This window comes from Cylas formicarius, unplaced genomic scaffold (assembly GCF_029955315.1).
Source record: "Cylas formicarius isolate icCylForm1 unplaced genomic scaffold, icCylForm1.1 PGA_scaffold_2__14_contigs__length_35257938, whole genome shotgun sequence".
NCBI lineage: Eukaryota > Metazoa > Arthropoda > Insecta > Coleoptera > Brentidae > Cylas > Cylas formicarius.
Genome location: NW_026844319.1, coordinates 32,740,731 through 32,763,568, shown reverse-complemented (window position 1 = coordinate 32,763,568; position 22,838 = coordinate 32,740,731). Strand labels below are relative to the sequence as shown.

The 22,838-nt window shown below is 33.5% G+C and overlaps 1 protein-coding gene across 1 annotated transcript in view; it reads left to right on the top strand.

The window, feature by feature from the left end:
- The window catches only part of LOC132697949 (protein spitz-like), a 151,212-nt gene that overhangs the window by 8,294 nt on the left and 120,080 nt on the right, over positions 1-22,838 (top strand). The window contains exon 2 of the mRNA XM_060663740.1: positions 3,724-3,769. The gene's annotated coding sequence lies outside the window, so the exon portion shown is untranslated. The remainder of the gene's footprint in view (positions 1-3,723; positions 3,770-22,838) is intronic.

Here is a 22,838-nt window from a genome sequence, read left to right as displayed (position 1 = left end):
ATTAACCAAATTGAAATTTTCATGTACCATTAGAATTTCTAATGTTTACGCAACAAGTATTAAATTCTGCGCACATTCCCAAGGGAAAATATGACATTCGGAAATATAAAAATCTCCCTTCGACCTCACCTCAACTGAAACTTTTTTACACCATTGGAATTTTTTATGTATATATATATATATATATATATATATATATATATATATATATATATATATATATATATATATATACAGGGTTTTTCACTTAAAACTCCGCATGCCAATAAGTCCAAAACGAAAAGAAATATTTAATTTATGTAAAAAGTAGTCAAAGTGTGGGGTCCAGTAGATATTTCCTAAAGTTTAAAAAATTCGACGCCTGCAAAGAGCTGGGCGTCGCGACGCGTCGAAAAATTATTCGATTGCAGAGACTTTGGAAATACGCGCATACAAAAGTACATATTATTTAAAAACTTTTTTGTAATTTACTCAAACTTATTTACTTTACCCGTTTCTAAGTTATACCGATTTAAAGTAAACATTTCTTGATTAATAAAAAATGTGATTAACGCTTATTTTTACAAGTATGCCATGAATGTTAGTTACTATGGCAACCATTGTTATCGCAGTTGTTATAAGTGCAATTACAAATAATAGATTTCAACTATTTTAGTATGATTTTATTTATTATTTTTCATCGATTTAGTTCTGATAACATGATAAATAAATGAAAAAACAGTAAAATACCTACAAGTTACTAACCAAAATTATTATTGCAATTAACTACATAATAAGACATTTCAAAAATTTTGTTCAAAATTATGTCCATCTGCTCGAACACAACTATCAAAAACTTTTAACAGATGAGCTTGGGTCACTTGTAGGAGAGTCCTTCTTGTGATAGCGGCACACGCTGCACTAATTTTGTTAATTAGATCAGCCATTTCTTCGATAGATTCTTCATAGATAACGTTTTTTAGGTAGCCCCAAAGAAAATAATCTGGTGGTGTAATGTCCCGGGACCTCGCCGGCCACCTTACCGGTCCATTAGTACCAAACCATCTATTGGAATATTCTCGGTTCAAATACCTCGTTACTATTTGGGCATTATGTGCAGGCGCTCCATCCTGCTGTAGCCACATATTCCTTCTAGTGTCAAGAGGCACTTCTTCTAATAGTTCCGGAAGTGTAGTTTGAAGAAATCTTAAATAGCGATCTGCATTTAAAGTTCCTTCGTAAAAGTAAGGTCCAATAAGGAATCCATTTAATATGCCGCACCAAACATTGATACTAAAAATTCGTTGGTTACCTCTTTCTGTAATCCAACGAGGATGGTTTTCGGACCAAAAACGACAGTTGTGTCTATTAACGATTTCATTATTTTGAAATCGACTTTCGTCGCTCCATAAAATTTTCGAGAGAAAATTTGCATCTTGGCTATACAAATCGGACAATGTCGCTAAGAAATACATTCTTCTAGCATAATCGCCTGGTTCTAGTTTATGAACTAATTTACTTTTGTACGGGTGCAAAGAGTTTCTACGTAGAATTCTCCACGAAGAACTTATGGTAACACCGGTATTTTCTTTTATCTCTGATAGGGATATCTTGGGGTTATTATCAACCTGCTGAATTACAGCAGCAGTATTTTCATCATTTGTGGCCGTCCTGTTCCTATCTCTTTTAGGTTTGATGAAGCTGCCATATTCTCTTAAGTTTTTACATAAACTTGAAAAGGTTTTTGCATCGGGGACCCTTCTATGCGGATAACGCCGTGCGTAAACTCTTTTTGCTTCTCTACAATTGCATCTGCATTCTCCAAACACCAGTAACATGTCTACTTTTTCCTCAGTGCTAAACTGCACCATTTTCACATAATAATTCTTAGTTTTTTTTAACCGAACAAATTTGGATATTTCTTGTGACAAAATGTGACGATTTTTTGATACAGCAATAATAAGTTACGTTTGTAATTGCACTTAAAACAACTGCGATAACAATGGTTGCCATAGTAACTAACATTCATGGCATACTTGTAAAAATAAGCGTTAATCACATTTTTTATTAATCAAGAAATGTTTATTTTAAATCGGTATAACTTAGAAACGGGTAAAGTAAATAAGTTTGAGTAAATTACAAAAAAGTTTTCAAATAATATGTACTTTTGTATGCGCGTATTTCCAAAGTCTCTGCAATCGAATAATTTTTCGACGCGTCGCGACGCCCAGCTCTTTGCAGGCGTCGAATTTTTTAAACTTTAGAAAATATCTACTCGACCCCACACTTTGACTACTTTTTACATAAATTAAATATTTCTTTTCGTTTTGGACTTATTGGCGTGCGGAGTTTTAAGTGAAAAACCCTGTATGTATATATATATATATATATATATATATATATATATATATATATATATATATATATATATATATATATATATATATATATATATATATATATATATATATATATATATATATATATATATATATATATATATATATATATATATATATATATATATATATATATATATATATGCTTGATCGTTGCCCAATATATCCCATAATATATCTTTCAATTTCGCCTAATTTTCTTATATCATTGTCCTATTGTATCCCATTAATGTCCGGGTATAACCTATAATTTACCTTAACAACCCGCAAATGCACCACATATCGCCAATGGTTTTCACCTTCGGTTTTGACGTTTTTAAATCGTGCCGTCATTTCGGACCCAATTAACAATAATCACAGAGCGCCATCTTCCGTTCGTTAACGAGATCGATAACGGCACGTTTATCTGCGCATGTGATTCGAAAAATTGGACGCTTATCTCTAGTTGACATCTATAGCCTTTCGGCTCGCCAATTGTCAAATTATACACGATGCACTTTTGTGACAATACGTGGACCGTGAGAAGCAAGTAACGGTTTGGCAAAATCTGTGTCGTTTCGTTAATAACCTAATTATAAATGTCGTTATTTTTTTTTTGCGTTAACTAATCTGTTTATACTGCGTCCATTTTAAATCAGTTATGAAAAATATTATTTTCAAAAAAAATTAAATAACACTATATATTCGTAAAGAGCACATATAGTATGTGTCAAAATAATAATTGTCAAGGTTCATTGCATTTGTTATTGTCCCCCACGTAACGCCATCATGTCTTATTGGAGGCAAGGCGTCGGAAATTTCCTACTCACGCATGGTTTTTATTGTCATAAAAAGTAACGTAATATATTGCTCAATACAAACATGGTGGGTTGCTATTTATCATGGTAAAGTTAAATTTTAAGTAAATGGATGTTACTAAAATTATTTTGTGCTTATTTTGGTTTTCCTGGAGCTAGCATCATTGAGGGAGGTGAAAAGGAATCGGAGGAGCTTTTTAAAAAATTAAACATAAAGAAGAGTCATCATACTGGCACCGAAAGAAAGACCTCACGGAGTTTGCCGTATCATTGAAAGCTTGAGACAAACTGTCTTAGTACAGTTGATAATAACATTAATATTTTTGCAGCATTGAGTTCATTCAGAAAGCATAATTTGATAATCTGATATCGACGTTTTTTATTACCATTTACTAAATTTAATTAAAAAAAACATATTAGTACGTTTCAGTAAAAAAAAATTGGTTTCTTTATGTCTCTTATTTTCCACGAATCCCAAACACTGTATCTTCAAAACTAAGAATTTTAAGAGCGAAGCTTTAATTACTAATTCAATAAATTAATTTCAGGGTTGGAGCAATGTCGGAGAGGGTGTTGCCAACACATGAAAAAAAGGTAAGTGTAGTTTAAGGTTTTCTTATTATTTTTCAGCCGTATTGATAATTAAGAATGACATTTTTTGCAATTTTATGACGTCAAATTGGCGAAGAAATGTTGCTCTTTGAAAATAAAGTACCGACAGGGGGCGAATGAAGTAGAAGAAACCGACAACACGCAATGCGAAGCTTTCGCCTCAAATTAATTTTTTTTTGCTCTTTGTATGGAAGTTTTCAGCATGTTGTTATGGATATACGCGACGATGGGTTTTAGTTATGGGCATCTCGGTTTGTTTTTTGCAACGGTTTTGTCCGTTGTACGTTGCAAATAATTAAGTCGCTACGCTACAGAAAATAAGTTGAATACAATTAAATATATTCGATATATAATGTATTCAATATATACAATTCAATTCATACATACAAAGTATAAAAGATTTTTTGATTTATATGAAGATTATGACTTGGATTGATAGATTGGCATCGTTGTAATGTACATCTGCTAAGAGTGTCCGTTAGGTTTGGCATGTTGGAGGACAGGGCTAATGTCTGATTCGAAAATAATTATCTTAAATTAAATTTAGACAAGACCCAGAGTATTGTGTTTTCCTCCAATTGCTTGGTAAATAGTGGACAGTCCGTCAAGTTGCTTGGCATTAGGATCGATGATAGTCTAAATCGGAAACAACATATCTCAGACTTGAAAAATAGATTGTCCAGCAACGTATTCGTTCTTCGACGACTGAGAGGCCTGATAGGAACAAGGTCTGTTTTTCTTTGTTGCATTCGCACTTATGCTATGGCACGGTGCTGGGGGTGATTCCTCAGCTGCTGTGGAGATTTTTAGAATGCAGAAAAGGGCCATTCAACCTTACTTTAAAAAATTTAAAGTGATGCCCCTTCCTTGCATCTATATCTACTACCAGTTATTAGAGATACAAAGAACGAAAGGAAACTTTAGCGCTAATTCTCATTGCCATGCCTATCCAACTCGTTCGGGGGATCTCCTTAGACGGCCTAGGTTTAGACTGAGGAAGTCCGAGAGCAACTCGTTGAACCTGAAATTGTATAATGTTTTGCCAGGTACCGTGAAAAAGATGAGCAATAGAAAATTTAAAGATACTATTAAAGAATTCCTACAACTGTACAATTTTTTTTTGTATTAGATGTGTATTTTTATGTTATTTTTTAATGTAATTTTGTTACACTTGAATATAACTTCTGACTTGCTACAATTGTACGTTCCTTTTGCACGAAACGTAGTCAATAAATGAATCTATCTATCTATCTATGTCATTACAAATCACATTTCGAATGTTTAGAAACTGGACGCGGTTGCGATGTGGATATGCCGCAGATTTTTTAAGATACCATGACTGGGACAGTGGGCTGGCATACCCGGCATTCAGATATTGATCCGCACGGCCGGACATAAACAAGTAATAGAAAATGTTTTCGCAAACATTCATTAATGCATAAACAGAGAAAGAAGAAGAAGAAATACTAAGGGTTGGTTGAACTTCGGGCACTTATATTACTACGTTTTATCAAGTGTGGACAGCGTAGATATCATTGTCTACCATCTTCAAGCAAATACTTCTTATTTAATTTTCAACTACCTTTAGCATGGAACAACTATGTGGACAAATTATATGACGAAGTTACTAGCGATGTCAAAATAAATTAGAACTAAAAGTTCAGATTTTCACGAAAATATATATTTTTACACGACAATTGTTTCGACAACACCGTGTCTTTATCAGTATTCCACCTATGGATGTGATAGATTTAGTAGATTTCACCTTAACTCGGAAACAGGTTAACCCATTGGTGAAACAAAACTTATTAGATTGCTTAATAGTAAGTATCTTTAGACCAAAATTATTTTGAATTTAATTGTAAGGTAGATTTTATTATGGGAAACCCACTTAGTCCTTAGTCCGGCACTGAACTTGAACAACAGTCTAGATTCTAATTATGCTACTCACAGAAAAACACATTTTTGACGACAATTTTGATATTTTACATACAGCCACAAAAAGTTGAAAATTAAATTTATTGGAAGCCATTGGGATTAAGAAAATGAGACATTCAAATGTATTGCTTAAGGATCAGTTAGATTTAAGTACCTCTCCTTTAATGAACTTAAATTCTCACAACAACATTAGTTAAGGTTTTATGGTCATTTTTTGGTATATATAGTAGCAGGTAGTTTGTAAATATTTTCATTTCATTTTCATCCATTAAAAGCCAGTTCAATACTAGCCATGTATTTATAGATGACATACCCCACCATATTGTATTAAGTTGCATGTGACGAGATTGCCAAGCCGGTAAATTTTGTTATTATCATACTCGTGATAAAATAAAATAAAATTACCGTTTATTAATAATACCATTTAATTAAAAATCCTAAATTTGAATATATTTATAGCTAACCTAAAAAAATTCACATTGGAAATTTGAATTTCGACAATTGCGCCTCCAACTTTGTTTAAAATATTTTACCTACCTCTATAGAAGAATTAACGAGTGACATATTTATCAATGTAAGCACTATTTAGTAAACCCCAGTGGTATTTGTTTTAATTTTATGAATGCGTTTATGATTATCGGAAATTTTTGTTAATTCGAAACAAATGCGTCAATCATTATTAAAAGAATTGTTCTGATAATCTCCTATTTTACCATTACAGTTGTATGTGTTTTGAAAAAACTGGCCAAAAAATTTATTAATGTTTTCGGAGTCATTCAAACTACTTGGAAATGCACTTGAATTACTTTTATTTTTTTCAAATAGCAGCAATTTGTTTGGAGTTATTTAAATTGCACAGTGAATATACCCGCTTGCCTCTTCTCACTGTAGATACTGTAAAACTCCTTAAGTTTAAATCATCTTTGCAAATATCTCTCTGCTTCATAAATATTCTAAGATTCTGAAGGGGCCTTTGGTTTACCTATAACTCCTGCAACTGAGACATGAACATCAAATAATGTTAACAGAAAATTATTAAGTCTTCTAATAATAATAATAATGATAAGGGCACACTGGGTCTTAATCTGCCGGTCGGTGAACAGTCAACATTTCATATTTTCTAACGAATTAATCTCCATGACGGTGGTGAATATAATATCTACGTCAGAGATAAAAGAAAGTAGGAACGGTGGGCTCGAGTTAGACTTTTCCTGGCATTTTACAGTAACAAAAGAATTCACGATACTGGCTTATGAAAATGAACGACCACAAAATAACCAATCAAAAAATGAACTGGGTTCCTGCCATCGAACCAGAATATGTGATTACTGTTTCGGTTAGACCGATAAATAAGGTGAATCAAAAACCCCCCACGACACCGAAAACGAACCGAAATAAAATTAATATCAAACCGCCCACCGGCATTATATACAGTATACAAAATGGCTCAAAAAAACGCGTTGAATAAAACATACTTTTTTTTTAAATGGAAACCCTATTTTTAAATTTTAAAAATCCTTCAACTCTTTTTATTAATAATAATACGTACCTAAACTTAATACTTTTTCCAATAATTTATATTTTATAAAAAAACGATTGGTTTTCACGCTTGCAAAAAAAATTACTATGGCGCCATTGTTTTTAAGAGTCAATCACTCGTATTTGTCATTAGTGTTATTCGAAGGTGACGTACCAAAAACCCACAACTTTTATTAAGTCATACACCTATTTTTAATAATTTAACTGTTCCTTCTTTCTGTCTAAGACTTTTTTAATAAAATTTATTGTGGTCTTGGTAAATTTTAAAAAAGTTAAGATTTTCGTAAAACTGCGGAACAAAATATTTTGTTTGCCTAATGAAAAAGGGAATATCGTAAACCGGAATGAAGGAATTAAAAATTTTACTTCATAGTCAACATAATTCAGCAGCCACGTAGGTACTGTTAATTTTTTTTTTTTGCGATCTCACCACTAAAATAATGTCTGGTGATCTTGGGATGGGAGAAGGTGTCTTGCTGCAACTCGCAATTCATGAAGAGGTCATTCGTATGCTTCAAATTTTATAAATATGTTTTTTTACATAACTTATATGAAGAGAATAGTTTTGAAACAAAAATTATTACATCAATAGCTAGCCAAACCCGTAAATGATAGATTCTTTGGGTGAAAATAGTTTCTCAATGTACCCCTATGATCTAAGGACAGCATAAACAGAATTTTTGATAAACCCCGAAGGCCCGTAATGGATTATGGATTAATAGAAATAGTTAAAATTGGCTGATGACCTAAAAGTTTGTAAAATAATTGAGAACATCATTGACGGGAAGCTTTTGCAGCAGGACGTTGATCGTTTGTGTGTTTTGTTTCTGGAGAACAGGCTATAGTTAAATGTGGAAAAATGTTGTGTTATCAATTTTTCCCGTGAAGCAAAAGTGGACCAAGTATTTCGTAAATAATGAATAGCTGTATGTTTTCTATTAAAGGTTCAATAATCCTTGAGTTTATTATCAAACATTGTCCAAATTTTATCATTGATTCTGCCAGACTTGTATATTGCACTCTAGTGAGATCATTAACGGGAATTTTGGTGGTTTGGTCCCCTTATTTTCAAACCAACATTGATGCCCTTCAATATTTTGGTGGAACTACTTTCATTAACACATAGAGGTAGAATTTGTTGATTTAACGGCCCATCCTGTTGGGCAGGTTAAGTTTTCGCGTTCCCTATCCAGGTCTTACATAAATAAATAAGGTAATTTCTTAGCTTTTAATTTGGTTATTAATGTACAATATCCCGAAAACTACGATTCTCATCAACGAGGGAAAAAATTTTGCGGAGGGAGAGGATTACTGAATAACATGTAGGACGTCGCAGTGGGGTGGCTTATCGATCGGACAAATAAATATTCGGAGCCTGGCTGCGGCCAATTAACCGGAAGTGTCCTAAAACACGCAACCTTAAGTTGTTTGTTTTCCTTCTTTAAGTAATGGCCGTTTCTAGTGCGGAACTAATGCGGAATTGCTTTTGCCCAGTAGTTTGGATGTTTTATTTTATTTAATAATTTTTAGTAATAAATATTTTAATTTATGATTAATAATGATAATAAAAATTCTCTTTAAATCGTGTCTTGTTGAAAAAACTCATACCTACGTATTTGTTGACTTTTATATTGACTCTCTACACAGATTTTCGCAGAAGTTCAGATTAATACTATTCAATAAATCAATTAATTTTTTTTCTTATTTTAATAACTCTATCCATTTCAACAGGTTGTTAATAATTATTAATAATGACAGTTGATTCCCAATGACTAATATATTATTTAAATATAATAAAAATAAAACTTTTAAAAGATTTTGATTTGTTGAAAAAGATCAACAAAAAACACCGAAACATCAGCTTCTACGCCAACGTTTTGATTCTTTTTGGGTCATCTTTAGGATGCTAAAAGTAGTTATACATAAATACATAATAAAAATTTTATAGTTTCAAAATTATGGAGATGCTGGTTGAAAGAAAAAAGTGCAATTAAAATGTATTTTAATATAGTTTATTTCACTTTTATAATATAGTTTTTAACACCAAAACCGCCGTATCTTCATTGTCGGCAAGGAACCTAGAAACACGTTCAGTAAGTATCTACATTGATAGGTGTTTTTCTATTCGTTTGAAGTTATTCTTTTATGGTCTGTGAAACATAACCTATTTCCGTTCTCGATAATTATAAGTATATTATAATAAATTATTATTTAATTAATTATAAATAAACTTCATCTGTATTCTGTAATGCGACCCGAAACAAAAATATAAATATGGTAAATCAACAAAATATACAGCGAACGGCTAAAATATGAAATAAATTTATTTAAAAATATAATCATAATATTTTCTTGCTCATTTTTGGCAGTAAATTGAAAATATATAGAACACCACTTATAGTGAGTCTTTCTGGGTAATTTTTTTTTTGAATTGTCGTTTTGTCTCCATATCCAATGAAAACTAAAATTTCTCTCTAGATTCACTCTCTTTATTGACAGAAATGTAATTGTAACATGTTAATATAACTTTGCTTATACTAGCTACTTGTAACTTGTAGTTCAAAAATGAATTTAAATAAAAATGGTGTTCCGTAAAAAAAAGAATTTGGTATCTAGATCTACTTTTCGAGAGGTTGGGATGGATGTGTGTTCTACGTTGTATAAAAAGTGTAAATGTTTAGAAAATATATATAATTGTTTTGCCAGCGGTAGTAATCCTATAAATATGCCGAAGAGAGGGTCAAAAAAGAATGAAAAAAGGATACGAATAAAGCAAACGTGCAGTATAAAATATTATTAAATTAATGTTATATAGATAGTGATAGTAGATAGTAGCACTAACGTGCCTCACTGCTTGCTTACCTGCGGTGCAAACTGGATATCAATAAATTTATTTAAATACGAAATAACACAGCAGGACAAAGATTGTTTAGAAAGTTTCATTTGGTGTCAAGTGAATGTTGCCTTACGTTTCCTGGAGTTTTTTTCGTCTCCGATGACAGCTTGTCTAGACCGGCACTAATGTAATATTGGCAAGGACTATTTCAATTACGTGTGAAGGGTCAAAATGTCGACATGAATCTGAAGGGGTCCTTCTAAAAAAAACAAATTGAATTCTAAGAAAGTATTAGAACAATATTTTATTTCTAGGAATGTTAATAATAAAACAAGACTAAACTCAGTTTGCGGAATTGACGTTGTCGTTTAAGCAGGACCCTCGACGCGGTTTTGTCACTCCCTTAAAATTATCGTCATCGATGATCGAGACCATCCACTGGCCGCGTGAAACGCAAAATTACGCCTTATGAAATATTCATAATCGCTTCTTCTCTCGGCGTTGGTATTCATCGTTTCTCTCCGATACGGATCTACCAAAACCTCTACAATAGCGCACCAGCTAGCCTCTACCTGTTCGAACAGATAAAGAGTCACCAAATTAATTTTCCCGAAAACGTTCGTATTGTGCGTGTGCGCGCAAAGGGTGTACCGGACGAAATTTGTTTCGACGAGATCGAGATAGACTCGTATATATAGTTCTAAAAATAAAGAAATATGCATATGTAAATACCCTAAGGGGGTGGGTGTTTTTTTCCTATCCAAAAACGAGAGTAAACCGCATGCCCTGGGATGGAAAAAATATTATTTATGAGGCGAAGTTGTGGCGGGAGGGTAGGGGGGGAATAATTAACGTCGGGGGATGTTGTTCCGGTATTTTAGACTTGTTTTGTGTGCTGGTGCCGCAAAAACGATCCCGCGAGGGGTTGTGACAGCTTAATGGTTCATTTCTTCGAGATTTGAGTGAAAGCTAAGGTAAATGCCATTTATTCCGAATTTTTAATGCCCTGCAAATGCTGAACTTTGATTTATCTACTTTAGTCGCTAAATGGGTGTAGTTTCCGCTCCTGGTTTTGATTTACGAATCGGAAATTTTAATTTATGGAACGTTTTAGCAGTCGCTCTTAGGCACCATTACGAATAAATTCGCTTTTTTGTTAGTTTCTAAAACTATATGATTTAATTTCGTTGACTTAATTTACTTAAGTTAAGTCAAGTTAAGTTCACCATCCAAAACTCTGGTACGCTAGATTTCGCGCAACCATATTATTTCACAGATTTCACGACTTTCACAAAGATTAAGTGTATATCACGGATTTCACAGAATCTTTATGGATTTTTAAATAATTTTACGAGTTTGACTGATTTTTAAAAAAATAATAAGTCAAAAATATATTAAAAATACGCTATGCTCCAAAACTTAACCGAAACTGAAACAGTTCGATTCAACAACGCAGGAGGAATCCAGAAGATTTGTAAATAGTATTACAGTAGCCTGAGGTGTCAGTATTCAAAACACAAATAAATAATTAAATTTTAAAAATACACATAAAATTTGTATTTGTATTTTTTTTTTCAAATTCTGTTAACCTGGTCGCCTCAATACTGATATTACTTTCCATTAAAAACAACAATTATAATTATCGAAAAAGTTTTTTGAAGAATATTGTTTCTATTCTATAAACGAATTATTTTGTAAATTAATTATTCAAAGTTCTACTTTCTGGTTACACTGGTTTAACTGTTTATATGTAATATATTTATATTTTTATATATTTATATTTATATTTTATATTAATATGTTTATCTTGTTTGTACTCTTCCTGACTTCAAAAATACGTTATTTGACATATTCGAATATTTACATAATATTACTTTGATGATTTTAGAAAAAAATCCTTTGCGCATCGCAAGTCGACGAGCCGCCTATAGGACAATCATGTTCGTCATAACGGGATAAATTACTGCACCGCGGCGGGGGCTACAAAGTGAAAAATTGCGCGTCCATTGCTTAATCGCGGCATAAATTCATTTTCGCCGGCCATTTTTTCAATAAAAAAAGGTGCCGGGTGAGTCAGTCGGGTTCGTAACGCGTTAAGTAGTCCCATCACGCGCCACCAATAACATTAAAGATTTCCCGCGGATTTCCGTTTTGAAGGAGAGACGCGTAACCCATTTTGGGCCGTATTAATTGCACGTCTGTTAGGAATGTTTTTCTTTTCGTGTTAATTTTCGGCATTAACTCGGTTAACGTACGCGGAATACCAATCACCACTAAGGTGGGTCAAAAAAAAAAAACGATTTTTTTTTGGATCTGACACACAAAAACCAGTTGCTAGTTACCTCTAGAAAGTACTTATCACGTATGAGATTTTAATCATATATCATTATATCATTATAGGTTTCGATTTAGTCTCATATATAAATAATCATATCTTATCATCATCTCGCCGTTTTATCACCGTTGCACTGATATAAAAAGGATGGTATAAATTATATGATTAAAAAATTTGATATCTATCAAAAGAACATCAATTCTATTATTTAAAAGAATTGAGTGACTTTGTTTAATAATAATAATAATAATCATTATAATAATAATGATAATGATGATGATGAGGTGATCTAAAAAAAATCACTAGTTGTAATAAGCTTTTATTTTTCCTTTAAATGGGTTTTGATCTTTTATCTTTAGCTTTAATCATCACTTGTGTTTGTTCTAGCGATGGATATTGTAGTTTCTACTTATAAAAAGGAGAATGAACTTCTTTAATGTTCTGCTAATAATTAATATTTTTATCATTTAGATTGCAATACTAGAAATTGGCAATACTTTTATCATATCAAAGAGATCTTCGTTATGAGTCGTATAATCAAAATCAAAACCTTATTGGATTTTTATTTCATTGGAATTGATTTCTTTACAGCTATCCCAAATACGTAACAGATATGTCAGTTCTGGGTATTATTTTATTTTCGATATTTCGATTTCAATTGAGAAGTAAATCCAGGACGAGGCTTATGTACTAGTTCTGGACCACACCGTTGATTTTGATATCACACCGACCTGTTCTGATGTAACATCATGTTCTAATATTTTGTCAAGTCATTGTCGAGGTCACCGTTGACCAAATCATTAAATTGCAGACCAGCAGACACTAGTGCAGATCCCTGATTCATTCAAGAGGACCACATGACTCACAACATAGAATGCCTCCCGTAGGTCGACAAAAACAGCAGTAACAGCTTTGTGTGAATGAGTTGTTAAATGGTCTTAGAGGTCTACCTAGAGTGTAGCTGTACTTGTGATATCCATACTGGACTTTTGCATAAAAGAAAACATTCTGTGTTTTACAAACAAAATGCAAATTGCCTTAACTCGAAGAGACCTGGACATCTTTTGTATAATTTGTGGGAGTTGTTTTTTCAAATTTTATTTTTAGGTTGGTAAACAAACCGGCTTGAGGCCGAGCTTCGAATAAACGAGAACGACAACACACACATACACACACACACACACACACACACACACACACACTCCTCTTCCGGTCTCCGTGGCTTGTATCAAAAGAGTATGGTATAGGTACCCCCGACGTGTGGTACCCATACCGACATTATATTAAAACGCATTCGCTCTGGCAGATGTGGGCCAACAACAAAACCAAAACGCCTTTGTACGGAAAGTTACGCCGAATTAATAGTAAGTGGCCGCGCATTAGTTTTCAATACGTCCTCACGCACGAGTAGACCCAACGAGACACCACTTAACCTGGAAAGGTCGAAGAATTTAGAGGTCGATCTGGAATGTGAGGAACAGGCCTTATTATCCACCACGAAATTTCTGCCAATGAAGTTCACGCCCCAACTGAACAATAATTTTTTTCCCTAAATAAGTAAAGTATTTAAGGTCTCGTAGAAACCAAAGCGCATCTTTTCGATGAATCGGAAGAATCACCGCAGCCTGAGCTGATGTTTTGAATAAATGGAACAAGATTGGTTTGTACTGGGTAACCCTTTTCTTGCAGTAAACAAACATATATAGGGTGGTTGAAAAAGTAGATGTGGATAACGAGTTTCTTTTTTTAAATCTACCGCGCATAATTCACATAGCTTTTTTGTTCCTATCTCTTACTTTTTATGAGCAAAAGAATAAAAAAACAAGAAATTGTTTTTGAAATGAACAGGGCCAATCTGTATCGATCGGTGATACCAATTCACACACATTTGTCGTATGCATTCAGTGAGGTACAATATGACTAATGAAGAATTGGAAATTATATTAATGTGGGTACATAAAATTTGGATCAAGAGAGACGAAACGGGCATTGATTGAAAAGGTTGTTCATATTATTAGATTTTAAACGATATTTTATTTTTCACTGACACTGACACTGAAGTGACACACAGTGATACAGCACTGATGTGTATAAATAGACCTTAAAATTAATAAAAGAAGTAAATATGGCGCATCTCAGGAAGAATTTTCAAAATGTGGTTTAAAAATAGCTTTCAGAACTAACCACACAATACGAAAATTTAAAAAAAATCAGGTGTCTCCAGGTTGAAATGCGGATCTTGTGCTAAAATTTTTATTGGACACACAGATAGATCCTTCAAGAAACGCATTAACAGACATAAAAGAGCGTTTAAAAACAATAGTCTAGTTTTACATACAGTCAAGAAAAGTAAAAAATTAAATTTATTGGAAGCCATGGAGATTAACAAAATGAGACATTGAAATGTATTGCTTAACGATCAATTAGATTTAAATACCTCTCCTTTATTGAACTTAAATTCTCACAACATTAATTAATCGGTATATATATAGTAGCAGGTAGTAAAGACACGGTGTTGTCCAAACAATTGTCATGTAAAAATATATAATTTCGTGAAAATCTGAACTTTTAGTTCTCATTTATTTTAATTATACATACTGCCAAAGCTTGTTTAATAAGAATGTTACGAAAATGAAGTTCAAAATATATTTTCCGCTTAAAGAGAAAACGAAATAAAACGACGTTAAAAAAAATATATGAATACCCGTTTGAAATAGTAAAGTTGTCGCCAATCGGAATTTTACGCTAGAAACTCATCGAGCAACGAGACGCTTGGTCGCCAGGTACACACACACATGCCCGTCAAAATGAGCTAACTAATCGATTCCGCCATTGTCTCCGGCGATTTTTTGCCGTCTGAACTTAAGATTCGTCGGGCACTCTTCGCATCCTTCGAATGAGTGAGTCATTTCGGTTTTCTTTTTTGAAAGCGTCACTCTTGCCGGAACTAATAAAAAACAATTTTAAATTTGCAATTTACAGTTTAACCATTTTATCGTCAATTTTTGCACTTTGCGAAAAATTACGCATACTGGTTAAGCATCAGACCAAGCAGTTAGCAGAGTCTTGCGTCTTTATAGGGTGCTTCAAAAAAATTAGTATTTAATTAACGGATAAATTTGTTGGCGTTTAGACGTTTTAAACCGAATTTGATTAGAATCGTTTTGGTGTTACTTGTTAAGAACCTAATGGCTGGATGAAATCCTAGTATGTAAAAATGTATCCTAAAATGTCCGCTTTTCAACATGCCAAACAGCTTTTTTTTATAATTATCTCAACGATCCGCTGCCGATTTTATTATGACAATTATTTATTCCTTTGGCGTCCTCTATCACCATTCACCAAGAGTGATTGTCCTCGGAATCGGAGGATTTTTTAATATTCTAGAGTGTATTCTCCCAGCAGTAATGACAGCAATTGCTCTGTAGTTTTTTGGACATAACAAATTGAAGATAGATCGGGCGTTCTTCGTTGTTAAAACACTTCCCAGCAATAAAAGGCCAATGGTCAATATTTATCCAAGCTCAGGGTACTCGGGGCAAGTAGAAAATGACGATAAAATTGCTTAAAATTTTTACCCTGCGTATTTTTTTCTCGAACTTGCTCCGTCACGCCCCACTACGTAAAAATAGCATATGGGAAGCGATGGATGTGCTCGCATAAAATTGATATCGGGTACTGCTTAATAATTTCCGATCGATTTTCCCAAAGCCGGCGAAGCCCCACCATGACGAGCGATAGGCACGCGCTCGCCTTATGATAGTGTCCCCCCGTCCCCTCGTTTAAGGACAGCTTGATAATTTGAAATTTTTTGCAGTTTTTTTTTTTAATTTCAAGTATGTTTACTTGTTCATACGGCTGTTATTTCAATTTTTTTTTAATTAGTTAATTGTTAGTTTAATGCGCATAGATATTATTGTTTTTATTATTTTCAATATTAATATAAACAGACCATCATTTTGACACCTCATATTTTTATACGTTATATGTCGTATTTTAGATCGGAATGCATTTAGTTGAATTTCATTATTTTCATTTATTTTATTTTTTTCATTTTTCATTTCATTTGTTTTCATTATTATTAGTGTTCTGTATATAGTAGAGACCCGATATTCCGGATCAATTAAAGCGAGTACTATTTTTATACAAATACATGATTTTTTATTTATTATATATTATATTTAATTAATAATCAAAGCAAGTACATTGTAAAATGTTCAGAGATTTTACTTTGCCTGTCAAATAAGTGAAGAATACTTAACTATAGGCTAGAAGTACCAGCATCTTCTCCCACCTTCCTCTTGACTATCCCATTTGCAACAAATTTTCTTACAGTTGACTTCGGAACCTTGGCCATGCCACTTGTTTTTATTGCTGATCCTACTTCCCTTCTGAATTTCTGATAAAATTGTAAACACTCAAAACAATTTGTTTAGCATCCGAGGACAAATGGATCCATTTTTTTTATTTGCTGATGTAGTTCGTCTTCTAAATTGTCATTAGGTTCGACTACCATTTCCACTTCGTCTTCAAATTCTGCGTTGTTTTCCATGTCTTCTTCTAACTAACCGCGAATATGTTGTTTACAAATCGAAGAACTATGTAGAAGACACAAAAATACAAGAAGAATGTTGTTAATCGATAGGCACACAAGACGAAAATGATTATTTTAGGACTTACCTGTATGATGAATAGAGTACAGGTACTTACCCTTACCCTTTGAACTATCCATTGAAAACCGCCTCGCAGGGTCAAAGCTCGAGAATTACGTACTTACTGGAAGGATCGCAGTCAAATACTTCTGTAATATATACGAATATGTTGCTACTACTTATTCGAAAACACCCCGCAGAATCAATGATTAATCAAATTTAAAACGGTCCATTTACGTTTCGAATAAAAATTCCAAGAGCTAGTTAATGCTGAATAAACATCTGTTGGGATGGGTTTTACCACGGTCCTGCGAAAGTCTGCGGTTAAGGTACTGTAAAATACTTAGAACCTGAAAGCAATAAATGCACTATATTTTTGGTCGTATTATAACTACCTGCACAAATACGATCATTGACTTTTAGTCACTAGTGCCGCCATCTTCAGGATGAGTTCGAATACTATTTAAGTGAAATCGGGTCGTTCAACTTTGACGGATATTTTAGGGTATTAAAAAAAGCATTAAACGTTTCCGGCAAAAAATCTTCAACAAAAACGAGACAACCCCCTGGGCCTTAATTAACGTTCGATGGTTCTATCATCGAAACAATCGGGGTCGTGCGAGGGGATGAAAAAAAAGCCGCTTCGTGTTTGTGTGTGTGTTTTTTTTTTTGTTAATTTCGTTTAAACTGTGGTCGTACTGCGTCTTTAGTATCGACTCCCCGCGCGCGTTGAAAAAAAAAATAGAAGTTAAGTACGTGTTGATAACTATCGCGTGTAGACGCTTGTAGAGGTTGTTTTCAACGGTAGTTAAGAAAACAATGGACGGGCTTACCAGCTTTAGGGGGCGGGGGGTCGTTGCGGTAGCGCCATTTTTTGCAGACCAAAGTTTTGAAGAAAAAAATCTTGAAAGGTAGGGAGTCGAGTTTTTTTTTGGGCGATCGCTTAGGGGTGACGTAAAAAAACTTTTAAACACGTGGGTGGTACCTTTGATAAATTGTACCCGACGAATGTAGGAAGATTTTTTTTTACAAGGAGCGCCATCATGTTATTACCTAGTATTGTTGCGTTGGTGTTTTTTACGAAACATCGCCGTTAAAGAAAAAGTAAAACCCTGGGGTTTTCAAAGCCTGTTTTTTTGTGCTTAGGATGAACCTGAAAAAAAAGTTGCTTTTTAAATATTTCTTTTTAAATGTTTCTAAAATTAACAAATAAATAAATAAATAAATACTGAGCAAGAAACGGTTTTTACAATATACTACAAGAGGAGCATAAGCGAAAGCTAAGCATAAGTGTTATAGTAAATCACTTAACTAATGATGCGCGGGTGATTTTTGATGATTTTTATAGTTATAAGATTATATATCTAAAAGGTCATAAGGATTAATATTTTTTCTGTTTTTTTGTTTCTATTAGACTTTAATTGCAATTTTTTTATCGACATGAAATCAACAATTATCGTAATTCCCAACTAAATGTATTAAAAATGTCCATTAATATGAAGAAAATTAATTAGTTCAAGTTGAACAAAAGAAAACAATTAAGAAGTTAAATTTTGTCCGTTTTCAAAAGATATGGAATGTATAACAGTAATATTCATTAATTTAACACTGACATTAACAATACTCTTTCGCAATTAAAGAAAAAGATTTTTAATTAATTTTGTATATATAATTTTTACTTATTTTTTTATTTTATTTTTTTCAAATTCGGTGACGTTTACAAAATTATGAAATATGTGAAATCTTATGAAATCGGGGGTAAATCAATCGTGAAATCTGGTGCCCCAGCTTTATGAAATCTGTGAAATGTTTGTTATCTGTGAAATCTTTGTGAAATCATGTCATCTAACCTAACCAAAACTAACCAACTTCATTTTAGAAAAATAAGATCCTTTATTCAGTGATTTTATTAATTATCTTACCCTAAGGGTCATAAAATTTTGAAATTTTTCTGTTATTCATTTCTCGTCTCGTCAAACGATAGAACAGAGTAGGTTTTTTTGTTTTTTTTTTTTAAACTTCTACAGTATTTTTGGCATCGCCAAAAGCAATATTTTATTTGGCAAGAAGTTGATTTAAAAATCAAACGACACGAAAAAGAAAACGAAAAAAAAAACATTTTAAAATAGTTTGTATTTTTTATTTAAAAAATAAGATTATCCAGTTAAGTGCACTTTGTTTTTTAAAAACTAGATGCTAACAATGTGTGTGAAAAATTACTGACACCATAGACAAATTATTTTAAAAAAACACCTGATCTTTGGTTAAAAAATTGACAAAATCAAAAACATATGGAATATATTCCATAATCCACGCGAACTTTTCTAATTCAAAATTTTGTTAAAATTCACGTCGCACTTTTTAAAATCTACCCCGCCAGTTGCATAAGGAAGATAATTTTTAAAATACATATTTATAAATCCACCGCCCCAGGAAATCCGCCACTGATACAACAAACGAGGTCTGCTCGTATTTTCCACGTTGTAAATCAAACCTGGTTAAGCAGGATCTTTTTATTATAATTCCGCCTTTTACTTTCCTATCTTTTATTTCTATTGCCATTTGATAAAACGGGCGGGCGGTTTACGAACGTAGGGGGCGCGCGTGCGCCGCCCTGGGCGCATGTTTGGGCAGGTGTATTTGCGGGTGTTCCGCAAGCCAGCTGTCGCGGTCCCATCTTGAGAGTCTTCAACATCCGCGCGTATCTCTCAGGGGGTGGAAAACGCTCGATGCTGGATCTTCATCAAAATTCTATCACATTTTGAAAATATTTATTCGCTAGCCTTAGAGGTGGTGTTTTCGGAGAAGCCGTTGGTATGGTCCGACACACCATAAATGATCAACAAATCAAACCCGTCCAAGGTAGTAGTACGAAAAATTGAAACACCAAACATTCTGTTGTATTGCATGCTGTATAATTCCCATTAAGTAGTATGTAGTGCCGGTTCTAAGCCAATTTTTGGCGCATTCGTTCGGGTTATGGCGCAAAAATTTATTCATATTCAAAACTGTACTTTACAATTTTCGAATATTTTCTCTCTCCTTCATATATGTGAAAAATCTTTAAGGATGTGCGTGTGTGTGTTAAATGGCTAAATAGTTAAATACTGGTTTTTATTAAAAGGAGAACGCAGATCCGTGAGAAAATCTATGTGGAACTTGAAAGTTGTCTGATTAGATTACCTCAACGATTCACCAAAAACTTCAATGCCGGAACCATTGATATCTTAAACGAGCATGTCGCTAGAAGAAAATTATTGTATTTTGTTATTTTGGAAAAATCGATGAAATCGAGTTTTTCGAAAGTATTTGCGCTCGTATAAAAATTTTATATCTCGGTAACGGTAGGTCCTATGGTACATTGGTACAGAAATGATCAGATTGAATTTGCCGTGCACCCTGCATATTTTTGAAAAATTGTCATGAATAAAAGTTTATAGAGCCGTATCTTCTGCTTCTTTTTTTTCGAAAATTTTTTTGGTCTCGCAAACAGTTTTTGAAAAATGATGTTTTTTGTAGAATACTTCCTGACCCCCCAGCCCCACCCGTTTCAATAGGTTCCGTCACGAGGCAAAGCTGCATATATGTGCCAAATATGAAGTCGATTGTTTCAAATTTCGAACGCTTCACGTGTTTCATAGCAAGGTCCAAAAAACAATCGAAAATCGCAAAAAAAAAGATGAATACCGGCGTAGCATCGGGGCCATTTCCTATAAGCTTATGTGCCTCGTGGAGGGTTAAAAAGGAGGCAGATTTTAATTTTGTAGCGCTAACTGTTCGAAGGTTATTCAGGAAAAACCAAAAGACGAGAACGGAGAACGGACAGACAAAAAAAAATTTTTTCGACGGTGATCATTTCTGTACCAACGGCGATCCCCTTACCGAGATATAAAATTTTTATACGAGCGCAGATGCTTTCAAAAAATTCGATTTAATCGATTTTCGAAAGTAACAAGAAAGTTAAATTCATTTATGAGAAACTTCAGAGTCCTTGACATGTATCTTTCTAGTATTTCCTTTTAAAACACACCAGTTACGACCACCCGGTATATGCGTGTCCAAACAGTAAAAGACTTAATTTTCGGAGGTTTTTCATAAGATCCTTCTTTATTCTATTGAGCCATTAAGTCGACGACCGGTGGTCTGTATCAAACACGTACTACAGAAGCCATTTGCCACCTAAAACTAATAGGCATATTCCCTCGTCAAGAGCGGACTAGTAGTACGCGTGAACAATTACCAGGAATCATATTACAGGTCTGTAAAGTATCGGTATAGATCGGGCGGCTTCAGATTTCGATCTCGCATCTGCAGGGGATGGTCATGGTGATCGGTATTCGCATATATATGGGCGTCGTCTACGTGGTAAGCCCGGGTGAGCCGGCGACGGAAGTTACCCGACGACGCCGGCGCCCACGGCACGTGACTCATGAGACCGCCCCCGCACACGTCCGCGTTAATACAAAGAAGCGGCCGGCCACACCGCCAAGATGTACCGCGCGTACCGAAAACGCAAGACAGAGAGATAACTTTATTTAAGGAAACGAACTGGCATAAATTTTCCATTAAATATTTATTCTGCAATTGAGATAGTGAAAAAAATATTTAAGTAAATATGTAAGATCTCTTAAGTCGACAGTTTTAAAGTATGACTCTAAATTAAATTAAATATCTAAGCAGATTTTTAGTAGCGAATTGTGGTTACGACATATAAACAAAATACAACGTCTTTAGAATATAGCCCGATACAATCAACCGTGCTATAGTATACAGGCTGTCCCCCAAAATAAGGATAAAGGCTCATATAAACTAGGGTCCAAGACGTCTTAACTTTTTACATACAGGGTGTTAAATTTGAAGAGGTGATATTTTCGAAACACGTAAATATTTTTGCGTAAAATTTGGTAGAGTTACTAAACTTTTTAGGGTGTATTTAACGAAGTAAAACTTAGTATTGGATTGTCTTCAGGGGAATTTTCGTAATTTGGACTGCAGAATTTGAAAATCTGACGTTTTCTACGTAAATAAGGTACCCTTGTAGCACCTGGCTAGAACACACCGTTTTCGAGAAAAATGTTTTTGAAAATTTAATTACAAATTAGTTTTTTTTTTATTTTAATGTTTGCATTTGAGGTGCAGATAATCACAGTTAGTGGATTTTGATTGAAATTTACATTATGTTTATTATCAAAATTCTACAAATTATTTTACATCGTTGATGTAAAATAATTTGTAATAAATCTCTGTGTTACCTTACTTACAAAAAAGTCCTTTAATTTAAGACACCCTGTATAATTTTAAAATACCTAGTCATCGCAGATCGTTAGAGGAAAGTCTTCTAAAAATGTGTTTAAAATTTGATCATGCCTCTGAAGAACAATATTATTCATAAAAAATATATAATCTCAATTTCTGTCTAAAGTACATAAAATTCGAAAAAATGTCAAAATATATAAAAAAAAAATATTTTTCAAATTTAATTTAAATCATGAAACTTTTGTATAAACTTTTTTTTTAAAACCAGTAGTTCTTCTAATAAAGTGCCCACCCGGTACATATTACCAACGGTCACTGTACGCGACCAACGAACTTACCGGATTGTTACACCCTGTGCAAAGCGACTACATATGTATATACCGGTAGACGCTATACGTCAAACCAGTGAGCGAAATGTCGTGTTTGACACGGATACTTGGTTCGTGCTCTAATTAGATAATCAAAGATTGCCTTATAATGAAAATGCAAAGGCCC